The sequence below is a fragment of the Erpetoichthys calabaricus genome, chromosome 14 (assembly GCF_900747795.2).
Source record: "Erpetoichthys calabaricus chromosome 14, fErpCal1.3, whole genome shotgun sequence".
Taxonomy (NCBI): domain Eukaryota; kingdom Metazoa; phylum Chordata; class Cladistia; order Polypteriformes; family Polypteridae; genus Erpetoichthys; species Erpetoichthys calabaricus.
In genome coordinates this window covers 27,119,508-27,132,347 of record NC_041407.2, presented here as the reverse complement: position 1 = coordinate 27,132,347, position 12,840 = coordinate 27,119,508, and the positions used below count along the sequence as shown (strand labels likewise).

Here is a 12,840-nt window from a genome sequence, read left to right as displayed (position 1 = left end):
TGGGTCCTCCCTGCATGGAGTTTGCATGTTCTCGTCGTATCTGCGTGGGTTTCCTGCCACAGTCCAAAGACATGCAGGTTAGGTGTATTGGTGATCCTAAATTGTCCCTAGTGTGTGTGGGTGTGTGCCCTGTGGTGGGCTGGTGCCCTGCCCAGGGGTTTGTTCCTGCCTTCCCTAGTGTGTGTGTGGGTGGGTGTGTGCCCTGTGGTGGGCTGGTGCCCTGCCCAGGGGTTTGTTCCTGCCTTCCCTAGTGTGTGTGTGGGTGGGCTGGTGCCCTGCCCAGGGGTTTGTTCCTGCCTTGCACCCTGTGTTGGCTGGGATTGGCTCCAGCAGACCCCCGTGACCCTGTGTTAGGATATAGCGGGTTGGACAATGACTGACTAAAGTGTTAAAAGTAACTGTCTCACAGTGGACTTCTTCTTTAGATCCGCATTGTTTTTTTTCGTGAACCTGGAAGAGACAGAGTCATACAATAATCATATAAGATAAATCACAACATCGAAGCAAAGCAATAACCTAAAACTACGATAAATTAAGCTACGTTTAATGAACATTTTAAGTCATTACCGCCATACATTCAAATTATAGGAAAAAAAATAAGCTGAAACGAAAAAAGCCTATTTTGGGGCAAGTTGGAGCTGATAACCAGCCAGCCATGTTCTCTTAATTTACCTGCATCAACCAAAACACGAAGCAAATGGTTTCTGAGTGATTTAACGTATCCAGGACCTTCTCTAAGTTTCTTCCGGTCCACGTTTGAGTGGTCAGAATTTCTGTCAATCTAGTTGTCACCGCCCATTTCATTATAAACACGCCTGGTTGGGTGTTTAATTTTTTTTTTTTTGTTCCTTAACCCCCTCCTCGTGTGTAATGTCGGGCAGTTGCTGTGTCCGTTTGTTTGAGGTCTTTCGTTCTTGTGCCCTGGTTCTTAGAACGGTTTGAATAAAGAAGCTCACAGTGAGTACACGTGTAAAGAGGTAAGTGTTGCTTCGTAATTTGGATGTCTTAACAATAAAACTCGAAGTCCTACTTTTTTGTTATAAATGTATCAGTTATTGTTAACTTCGCACTAACATGCTGCACCTTGTTTGGGGCACTCGCCATGTGCTCGTGTTTTACTTTGGAGTGGAACTTCGTGTTTGGTCTGGCGACTGGCTGCTGTGCTGCTGATACTTGTGGGTAATGGCCTTGTGCACTGCAGCCCGGCCTTGACCTAGAGCATGGTGGGATAGCCCGCTGAGGCGTCCCGTGCAGCCGCAGGTGTGGGCGCCTCCAGAGCACTTTAGCGTCTGTGTATACGGCTGTGCACAATCCTATATCCTAGGCAGCGGCGCATCGTGGTGTTCACTCGGTTAATTTTCATACATTTGTCCTTTTTCTTGCAGCGATCATATACCCCTTTTTTTGTGTGTGCTTGAAAACTGTACCTTTTTGAGCGTTGGGTTAAGGTCTTCTTGATCCACTTTTTTCAACCTTCCCTAAATGTGCTTGTAGTCTAATCTCTTATTTTGAAAATTCCTGTTTCCGAAGTTGCATTGTCATTTTTCCTGCAGTGCAGGAACTCGTGTCTGAGCGTCAGGAAAGATAAGGACAAAAATGTTAAGTAGCAAGTTTAATTAAAAATACTTGGGTCTCTTAATAGATAAGGATTCCCTGGAATAAGCTTATGTCTTGGGAACAAACACTTGGTGCACATTTTATTCTTACTGGTAAGTCCAGGATATCCAGTCTGAGTAGGATTCTAGAGAAGTAGTAAAATAAAAAAAAAACCCTTTGCATTTGTTGATCAGAGTTGGGTTAACAAGTCTGCCTCAAAGTGCATCGTAAAAGCTTTTCTAAGAAGCAGACACCTGTTTTATACTAATACAAGTTTTAAACTGTTAATTTATGTACTGCTATGCATGTTTTTAGCTTGTATTTTGCTTACAAAATGACCAGTATGACAAAGTAACCAAAACAAAGCATGTTTATTAGGAATTTTGATCTTAAAGCTGATGGAGATTTAACAGCACTTACTGGTTTAAAAACCAAACTCTTGTTTTGTGATACAACACTGTTCTCTTTAAGCCACTTGTAAAGTTTAAAATCTGGTCAGGTGGGGAGCATGCACTGATAGTGTGTTGCCACAACCACCTTGCAACAACCGCTTGGGTCCTGGTTGGCAACCCCCTAGGCAGGTCCAGTCCCACCCTCCAGAAATGACCATCTGCTATGGCCTTGGACATCCCCTTAATGAGGATTCTGAGCCGGGTCACCCTCGGGAGAATCGTGTCATATGACTGTAGTGTTGTAACCAATGCCCCCTCACAGAGGGAATTTTATCATTCGAGACTCTGAGCCACCACTTGTTTGACACAAATTCAAACCAGTGGTACCCAAGACAATGAGCCTGTTTAAGAGCAATTTAATGCCCTTTATTTAAATTGTGTGGGGAAACTATCTAGCTGTCTTCAATTGCAGACATTTAAAAATGCTTGCTGAAAAGTTAGTCAACACAGCATCAAATATAAAACTTTTTACACACGTGACTCCCTAACTGCTGTGAAGTTTTCTGTAAGTTTGTGATTAAGCATAGCTTTTTTTTAACCCGGAGTCTTGCACAGGCATATTAAGTTGTTGAGCAGAATTTTGAAAGTTCTTGGTCTAGGATCACTGCAGAAGGTATAGAAGCACTTCCCTGAGCAGATATTGCTTTTCTATATATAAAAACATAACTTTTAGTTGAAAAAGGATTCCATACACTTGAATTAAGCAGCCTGGAGTAAAGGGTGTGGTAAGAGTCTAGTTAGGGCTACTTGAGATTCCTTACTCAAGGAACATGAGATGACATCTTGACATTCAGCGATGCAAAATAGTATTTGACAAAACGTCTGAAGCAATTTTCATGTAATATTTAGGCAGCCCACTTTAGCAGGATTTTCAGGGTACGTTTACAGTAAATCTCAGAACTCCATTTTAAAAATTCCCTTTCCAGATGTGCAGCAGTTATAAACTGATCTTGGTTCTACCAAGACCTGAGTATATACTATAGTAGACCTGGCCGGCTTTGTTCCTCCTCAAAATCCTGGCTGGTGAATCACCGTGTATTTAACAACCTTGGAGTAGAATGCATACAGTGGTTTATATTGATTGGTTCAATTTTAGTTCCTGTTGTAGGTTATAATTCTTTGGTAAACCCATTTTTCCTGATAAATGCTTTACTATTTATCAGCTACCTGTCTTGTGAACATAGGTAAAACATGGGTGCAATTCAAGTAGTTCCTAACAGTTTACAGTACATGTTTAACTGGGGTTTTTCATGGATAGGAGATATGTAGCTGGAATCTTAACAAATTCAGGGTGGGGCCAAGAGACCGTTAATGTTAGGGGTCCATTTTGTCAGGGCATTATTCCTACTTTTAATCCCTTTATGAACTTCTCTTGGTGGGTTGGAAAATCAAACCATTTTGAGTTGATTTCTTGTCTTTCCTTTTTTCTTTCAGATGAGAAAATTGCTGTTGAAGAGCTTGAAGTGCTACTGTCAGTTTCTAGAGGGGTTTCATGAAGATGACCTCTAACACAAGCTTGTTTTGAGATCTTTTATCTGCTGGTGACCCACACTAAGTTTAATCATCTGTGTACCTTGAGTATTTCTGCGCACTTTTTTGAATAAGGGTTTTAATCATACTTTAGAATGGTTTGAGCATTTTCTGAGGTCCAGTTTGTCATTTCTAACCCATTTCCACCCCCCCCATTTTCTACCTTCATTTCAGATCTGTTAAAGTTGGCAGTAATTATATCAGCACTTTTTTCAGTATTTTTCTCTGGTCACTCTTGCCAGCTTTGAAACCAGGGATGATTATGTTCAAGCTGCAGTGCAAGACAAATTGAATTTTACACACCCTTAAGTAATATCCTTAGACAAGTTATTCAGTAATATGAACTAATCCTGGAATAATGTACATAACCTGATCTGTAAAATAACATAGCATTATACATCTGTGATGACCGATATGAAATTGGGGGAGTGAGGCAGTTCTTTTGTATTCAGATGTCAGGCTTTTTCAGATGTCTAGGGTGGGCCATAAATTTCCATACATGTGGTTTTTAACATTTTATTTCAGATACCCTGAAAAATGCATTTGAATAAAGAGCAACAAATTACTCATACTGATGGCCAGGTCAGGAAGCAGTCCCATGGTTGCAATCGAATTTAACAGAAAACATGGAGGGAACATCGCATACGACACTGTGGCAAAACTTGGTTTCGAAACAGTGTTATAGATCAACCGAGATGTGGTCGAAGGCACAACAGCTACGATATTCTGCGCTTACACGGAGTCCTGCAAAAAGTACGCAATGGGTGTGTGCAAAAAGTGGTGTCAGTACGTAGGGTATCGGGCAAATTTTGAAAGCAAATAAATGGCAATCCATACAAATTGCATATGGCACAGCATTTGAGTGAAGACGACCCGATAGATGGAATTCTGTGAATGGGCATTAAGCAAATTGAACGAGGGTGCAAACATTTCAACCAAGATCTTGTTTACTGATGAAGCAAATTTTTACATTAATGGAGAGGTTATTCTTGCAAAACTTGCATTATTGGAGTAATGCTAATCCTCAATGGATGAGTCCAGCGAAGATGCAAGGTGCCAGTAAATTGGTGTGGGCCAGGATATGGGGTTACTGAATTATTGGACCTATTTTTGTCAATGGAAATCTTGATGCCGAAACATCTTTAATATGTTACAAGAGATTTTTCCATCCCTGATAAATGGGGATGGTTTACTTCCAGGAAGATGGAGCTCCATCTCAATATGGTATTCACGTGCGTCAATGGTTAGATCAGCAGTTTCCAGATGCTTGGATTGCTCCCTGTGGTCCTGTGGAGTGGCCTCCCAGATCTCACCCCACTTGATTATCTTTGGGGGCATTTGAAGGCCATGGTATCAGGAAAAGATATGAAACAAATCATCTTGGGGAATGTATCGCCAACATTCTTAAAAGTATAACTCCAGCTGTGCTAATACATGATTCATCAGCAGTTGTGGACATGTATTGAAATGTGTTTTCAAAACCATGGCAGTCATGTAGAGCATATTATAAATGGTTTTTCATTTTTTCCTATGTATGGAAACTTATGGTCCACCCTGTATATAAATATTTAATGATTCAGTGGTAGTCAACTCCTGGCTAGGGCTGTAGAGTCTGTAGATAGAGGAGTCGGAGTCAAAGGATTTAATATGCTAATCTTTTCCATGTTGATTGAAGGAAGGTATCATGCACATTTAACCACAGAACTACTGGCTAGGAAGCAGACTTGGGCCACAGCACACACCTCCACCTACATCATTACACTTGTTTACACTCAAATTAACTTGTTAAACACATTTCTAATAAAATGAACACTTTAATGTACCATAATCCAGATTATAATATGTGAATGTCAGGTTGGTTAATAGCTCAGCTGAACTTTACACTAGTAGTAACACAACTATGCACTGGGCTTTATTCTTGCATCGAGAAGTACTTATTACTATTTGTGAAATGGGACATTTGAACTTGCTGTATTTTTATATTACAATTTAAATTATGAGCTGGTACGTTTTTGCAGACACTGACCCCCAACACCAGGCACCCAAAATTGTCTGACTTAAACTCCACAGCCCTGCTCCTGGCATTGGTCTACCTTTTGTCGTTCTGTACTCAATTCTTTCTACTTTGTATTACATTTCTGTTTTTAAAAAAAACTTCCACTGGACCTCTCTACTCTGCCCCTAACTTCTACCTGTTTCCATCAGATTCTATTTGCTCTGGTAATGTTTACTGCAAAATGCAGGTTTTGTAGCAGATAGTCTGCCTTGACATCTTGATTTGATTCCCTTAACAGTGCTTGTCTTTTTTTCTTCCATTTTATTAGGTTTTGAGGTTGGGCTAAAGGTAAGGAAATTGGTGGCATCTGTGGGGCTTTGGGTCAAACACCAAATGTGTGCATTCTGGTTGCGTGTTTAAGCACCATAGTACTACTCTTGCTTTTTGAAAATGCCTGAAATTTGTTTTGAAATGCCCAAAGTTGTATTTGCTTTTGGAAATCCAAGGTGATGTATTCCCTGTAGGCCATAAGATTGTCTTTTAATCCAGTGTTTTGGGGCTAGGCTTAATTGTTTAATGACTTAACTCTAAGAGCAGTATTTAAATGCCTTGCAGTTGGCAATGATCTTGCAATATTCATATCGGAGCAATCCAAATAGTGGTACGCCTCTACCAATCACTGGATTAATCTGTGGTCATACTGAAATACAAGTAGCAGAACATTGCAATATAACAAGCAATAGCATTTTGGCATTTTCAGAATATGTAGGGTCAAACCAAAATATAGTAGCTTTTCTAGCCGTGACATGCAGAAATTTCAAGTTAATGCAACTTTTTAAATGTGGTTGTATATTCCATTTAAATTTCTGCAGTAAACCTTTAATGCATTCCTCCTTTATGAGGAAAATGACATGCTATTGGATTTTAATGTCCTTTCCAGATTTGGGTTTGGTCAGGGGAGTGTGGGGGTTGTTCCTCCCCTTGCCCCACCACTGTTTAAATCCTTTTGAAAATTGGGGTGTGTATTGTTGTACACTTGGGAGGCTGTGCCTTCCTGTTCACATTAAAGATGAAATTCCACCACTGAGCAGTCAAGTTTAGAATGGCATGTTCAACTCTTCCATCCCTGAGTAGGATGGAATCACAGCAGAAACATACTCTGGACACAAGTGCATAGTGTTAATGTACAGAGGGCCAGTTGTGTCACCAAGCACATGGACGCTTGAATTTCCAGAATAAATACAAATCCAAGGGTTGCTTGTAAAGGCAGCGTGGGGAGAATCCATCTTGTCCTCCAGTGCGATGTGTATATGGTGGGTCTGTGTAGCTAGTACTGTAGCTGTATGTTGCCCATATCTGGGCAGGACACTTTTCTCCCTCTGCATTGACATTGGAAACCTCAGAGCTCTGTATGTATAGCTTGTAGAGGAGAGATTGCACAATTTTGTACACCCAACTCAAAGATCTGGCCACTGTCCACAACAGTCCAACCATGCTATAGATTTGCACAAAACTAAAACGGGACCAAAAATATCAGTTGTATTTGTATTAATGTAGGGTTTTCAAGACCTGTACCTTTATGCTTACACCCTAGTTTAATTACTCAGTGTTTTAATACTTAAATGGTAATCTGTACTGAGCAGTAAGTTTGTGTCTAAACATTTTAAAATAAGGTTGTCTTTGACAGTTGTCAGTTTTCTTGGTTGGCTTAATATTTTAAAGGGAAATCTATTTTCTTTCCAGCAGGAAAATAACCAGGCCCTTCTAGTGCTAGAGGGATATTCACTTAAAGATGATATAGCTACTTTGGAAGCAGTGCTCTGGTATTTCATTACCACTTTTCAAAATGTAAACCCTAACCCTTTGAACTGCTGATATTGAATTTTTGCAAACTATTTTTACAAGGGTGATTACTGCTCTTGTACTGCAATGCTGAGTGAATTTTATATAAGCAGTAAAGGGTAAAGTTTGGTCATTTGAAGCTGGCATACTCCATAGTACAAGTTATAGCCTTGCTTTTTCTGTCATATCTTTATAAAAATGTGTTCCAGGCTGAAATCCTAAACTCATTTGAAAACGAGCAGCCTCTACCAGTATTTTTTTCCTTTAGCATCAGAACTGAAATGTGATCAAGGTGGTGTTAAATTGAATAAGTAAAACCCAGTGTCCGCAATAGCTGCTATAATGTGTGAAAAAATCATGGGTTCAGATTTAATCTTATCAAATATTTGAATGTTTATCATATTGAATATCTCCCCCATATTAAAGACAAAAGCAAAATTTGTATTAAGCTTTTCTTAAATGGAACAAATTTGGTTTTCAGCTAATGAATAGTGACTTGTTTTTTCCTGTTGCATAACTTTATAGAACTTTGCAATTTTGCTTCCCTAAAGCTTACTTTCATTTACTGATTTGAGTGCACAATTCTGTCACTTCCTGCCTGCATCAGTACTATCAAGTGGCTTTATTTGTGTAAGACACTGCCAAGTACAGGCACCCAACACATCCTTTCACCTCTGGAGATGTGAACATGCTTTTGGATGGTATGGGGGGAAATTTATAATGTCTCCATTTTTAAACTTGTAGTTCATGCTGCATATCATGCAGTAAGAATAACATGTCCTTTTGTTCATCAAGCAAAGTACTTATACTTTTCAGTGTTTTGCCCACACTGAAGTTTTTCACTGGTTATAATTACTTTTACGATGAATTCACCTACAGAAATATCTATTCTAACAAGCTTTTCTGTGCAGAATCTAGTGAAACCTTTCATGTGCTGCAGTGTTTTCAGTGGAGTGTTGCAGGGAAAGACTGATTTCCTGAGGTACTATCCAGTGTTTGGATTTTTTTTAAATAGGTGAACCCTGTATGTCTTTGTTGCAGCCAGTTAACTTCCTGTTCTGCTTTCAGATTCTCTCCTGACCCAATGTAACAAGTTTTGTGGCATCCCCAAAGAAGTAATTTGACTATAGGTAACCATAAACTAAACTGAGTTTGATTGTAACTTTTCAATAAGATATTTGGGCCTAACACATTTTAGGGAGTCCTAACTTGCACCATTCAAGCCCCATCTTTTTAAATTCCCACACAGAAGGCTGTGTAACAGTAATGATGTGTACAGAATTGGGAAAGCAGCATTGCATTGGCTACCAAGTGGCTCTAGGGCTCATCCTGCTTCTAAAGCTGGCTCTTAGACTGGAAATAAAGCCTGAGGAACTGAAGGGTCCCATTTGTCATGTTGTCAATTATGCCTTTTACTTTTAGGATTGCCTTTAGACCTCTTCAGGAAACGTTTTTCTCTCCTAACCCCCCACCCCCCATTTTTATTAACTTGCTAAGTAAATTGGACTTGATGCCAAAGTTTACTCCTAATAGATATTACATTCAAAACACATGAGTAAATGTAATCGTGCTGGAAATGGCAGTTACCCTTAAGAGCTGAGAAGCTTTTTAGTAAGATAAATGGTGTTGATTTGTGCACCAGTGAATGTTCTGGTTTGAAAATTCTTATTCCTTCTGTATTGGTGTGGAATTTTCAAAGTATTAGTGATGGACTGCTGATCCCTGTGGTTTGATTCTTGCTTTACCTGCAGTGGCACTTTCTCCTAGTAGGCCTGTGCTTAAATGACCAGGTTCAGTGACCAAGTCTCCCTTTTAATATAGGGGAAAATCAATGATGCTGCTGTTTTGGTGGATTTTGGGAATTTGTTGAATTAGTACAGTGCATCCGGAAAGTATTCACAGCACATCACTTTTTCCACATTTTTGTTACAGCCTTATTCCAAAATGGATTAAATTCATTTTTTTCCTCAATTCTACACACAACACCCCACAATGACAACGTGAAAAAAGTTTACTTGAGGTTTTTGCAAATTTGTTAATGATCACGTGTACAAAAGTGTTCATTGCCTTTGCTCAATACTTTGTCTGCACCTTTGGCAGCGATTACAGCCTCAAGTCTTTTTGAATATGATGCCACAAGCTTGGCACACCTATCCTTGGCCAGTTTCTCCCATTCCTCTTTGCAGCACCTCTCAAGCTCCATCAGGTTGGATGGGAAGTTTCGGTGCACAGCCATTTTAATATCTCTCTAGAGATGTTCAATCGGATTCAAGTCTGGGCTCTGGCTGGGCCACTCAAGGACATTCACAGAGTTGTCCTGAAGCCAGTCCTTTGATATCTTGGCTGTGTGCTTAGGGTCATTGTCCTGCTGAAAGATGAACCGTTGCCCCAGTCTGAGGTCGAGCGCTCTGGAGCAGGTTTTCATCCAGGATGTCTCTGTACATTGCTGCAGTCATCTTCTTTATCCTGACTAGTCTCCCAGTCCCTGCCACTGAAAAACATCCCCACAGCATGATGCTGCCACCACCATGCTTCACTGTAGGGATGGTATTGACCTGGTGAGGAGCGGTGCCTGGTTTCCTCCAAACGTGACGCCTGGCATTCACACCAAAGAGTTCAATCTTTGTCTCATCAGAGAATTTTCTTTCTCATGGTCTGAGTCCTTCAGGTGCCTTTTGGCAAACTCCAGGTGGGCTGCCATGTGCCCTTTACTAAGGAGTGGCTTCCGTCTGGCCACTCTACCATACAGGCCTGATTGGTGGATTGCTGCAGAGATGGTTGTCCTTCTGGAAGGTTCTACTCTCTCCACAGAGGACCTCTGGAGCTCTGACAGAGTGACCATCGGGTTCTTTGTCACCTCCCTAAGGCCCTTCTCCCACAGTTGCTCAGTTTAGGTGGCTGGTCAGCTCTAGGAAGAGGCCTGGTGGTTTCGAACTTCTTCCACTTACGCATAATGGAGGCCACTGTGCTCATTGGGACCTTCAAAGCAGCAGAAATTTTTCTGTAACCTTCCCCAGATTTGTGCCTCGAGACAATCCTGTCTCGGAGGTCTACAGACCATTCCTTTGACTTCATGCTTGGTTTGTGCTCTGACAAGAACTGTCAACTGTGGGACCTTATATAGACAGGTGTGTGCCTTTTCAAATCCTGTGCAGTCAACTGAATTTACCACAGGTGGACTCCAATTAAGCTGCAGAAACATCTCCAGGATGATCAGGGGAAACAGGATGCACCTGAGCTCAATTTTGAGCTTCATGGCAAAGGCTGTGAATACTTAATGTACATGTGCTTTCTCAATTTTTATTTTTAATATGCAAAAATCTCAACTTTTCATGTCATTATAGGGTGTTGTGTGTAGAATTCTGAGGAGAAAAATGAATTTAATCCATTTTGGAATAAGGCTGTAACAAAATGTGGAAAAAGTGATGCGCTGTGAATACTTTCCGGATGCACTATGTGAATGCAATTTTCATAGTTCATTACAATTCAAGTTATGGTCAATTAGTACCACTATCTATGGAAGTCTAATATGGTGCACATGCTAAATGTTTCAAAGTTAATTCCATATTTTTACATTAAGCTTAAACTGTATCAAAACCAATATCCTTAAGTGTTGGCATTATAGTACATTTGGGACACTTTCTTAGCAGGTAGGAGAAGTTTTTACAAAGTGGTGACACTTTCAACTTTACTAATCTTATGGTTAGTATTGGTGGCTGAAAGAACTTTCCACATCCTGCTTAATTTTGAGCAGAATAAAAGCTCTAAGTGAAGTTCAAATATGTTTTAAATATACATGTTGTCTTGATCTCTGCTGCTTTTAGATTCCTAATTCAACTTAGTTTCAAAGGTGTTAGTGAGAAGCTCAGTACTGCTGTTACTGTTGTGCCATAAAGCAGATTAAAAGGGATTTAAAACACTTGTGCTGTGACTTGGCTTACTTGCACCAAGTGGCTTACACTTCGGTCATTTGCTGTATATCTTTTAAATGTGTGTGGGTTTTTAAATTAAGTCTTTGACATGCAATAAGAACTTTTAAAATGCCTAATGTGTATAGGATACTGGTTTCAAACTTCAACATTTAACAGTTCACTTTTCTTATGAATAAACTTCCTGATTTTTAACAACTTTTGGTCTGGTCTGTTTTCTTACTATGTTTAGTATATGTATTTTGCTATTAAATCCTTTTAGATAATGTTGCATAACTGGAGGAAACAATTTCTCATTGCTAAATTCTGTTAAGTGGAAATTTAAGGGTACTAGCTTCTGGTGCGCTTAAATTTTTGCCATATAATTAAACCTATGAATGTCAATTTCCCCCAACCTTGAAGATATCGCATTTTTAAAGTAGAAGGTAGATCAATTTGCCACAAACCTGGAATATGCTTGTTATGGGAATAAAACTTCTCGTACATCTCAAATGAGACTGGATGGCAGGGGGCAAGCTCTTCAGTTGTAATTTTGCAGTTTGTATAAATTTATAGAAATTGAAAGGCCTGAAAACTTAAGGTGCAGCCTAACCTAAGCAAGTGCAAAATTTACCCATTTGTATTTAAAATGGGTACTAGTCTATCAGTAGGAAAGTGGTCAGGGCTTGGCAAGATTCTCTCCCTGAAGTTTGCAAAGGCAGGCAGCTCCTTTACTCTTCCACTTGGGAGTACGTGTGGTCTTCTGTACACATGGCCCAAAAGCATTTCCATGTGAGGTGGAAGCCGAATGAAGGCTCCCTAGTCCCTGGCAGCAGCCGTGGATCCCAACAGGCCTGAGTCCAAGACTCCATTTCCCATGCTGCCCTTTGGGAATCCAAGCCAAATGCTGTTACCTGAATGGAATGGCTGCCATCTCATGCTCTGGGGTGGTAATGCCCTGTTTGTGCTCATCTCGGAGGGCATCCCAGCTGGGTAAGGCTATGGGCCACCCCTCCGTGCATACTCAAGTTTTGTAAATCTGCCCCCAGATCTTGGTCCTTTATCGTGCTGGTCAGCCAGAGCTTTGCCTGAAGTTCCCACAATGGAGTGCTGGGTAATGCCTGGCATGTAGTATGTGGCCTGGCAATTGCCCTCCCCTTTTGTGGTGATATTTTTGCAATTCTGGGATGGATAGAAAACGGACAGTGTGTCCTTTGCTGTGCTGTGACCTAAGCTTTGATTTAAGGCCTTAACTTGATCAGCCATCTTTCCACCTGGATATCTGCAGCTGATTTTTCAGCGAGTTGCAATGCTGATACTGGATTTTTTTTTTTTTTTTCTCCTTTTGCTGAAGCAAGAACTATATAGCTTTTCTGAAATTTTTTTTTTTTTTTTTTTTCCATTAGTATAATTTAAAATTGTGCTTTGCATCCTGCACTCTAACACCATCTCTGTCATCTGCCTCAGGGTTACAGCAATGCCTTTTTAAGTGTTCAGCTGTGACTAGATGAAAAAT

At 40.3% G+C, this 12,840-nt stretch overlaps 1 long non-coding RNA gene across 1 annotated transcript; it reads left to right on the top strand.

Annotated features, from left to right (window-relative positions):
* Positions 1 to 857: 857 nt before the first annotated feature.
* Positions 858 to 11,543, top strand: LOC127530147 (uncharacterized). The gene is made up of 2 exons (XR_007936655.1): positions 858 to 977; positions 3,483 to 11,543. It is a non-coding gene; the product is annotated as an uncharacterized LOC127530147 (long non-coding RNA).
* Positions 11,544 to 12,840: the final 1,297 nt, after the last annotated feature.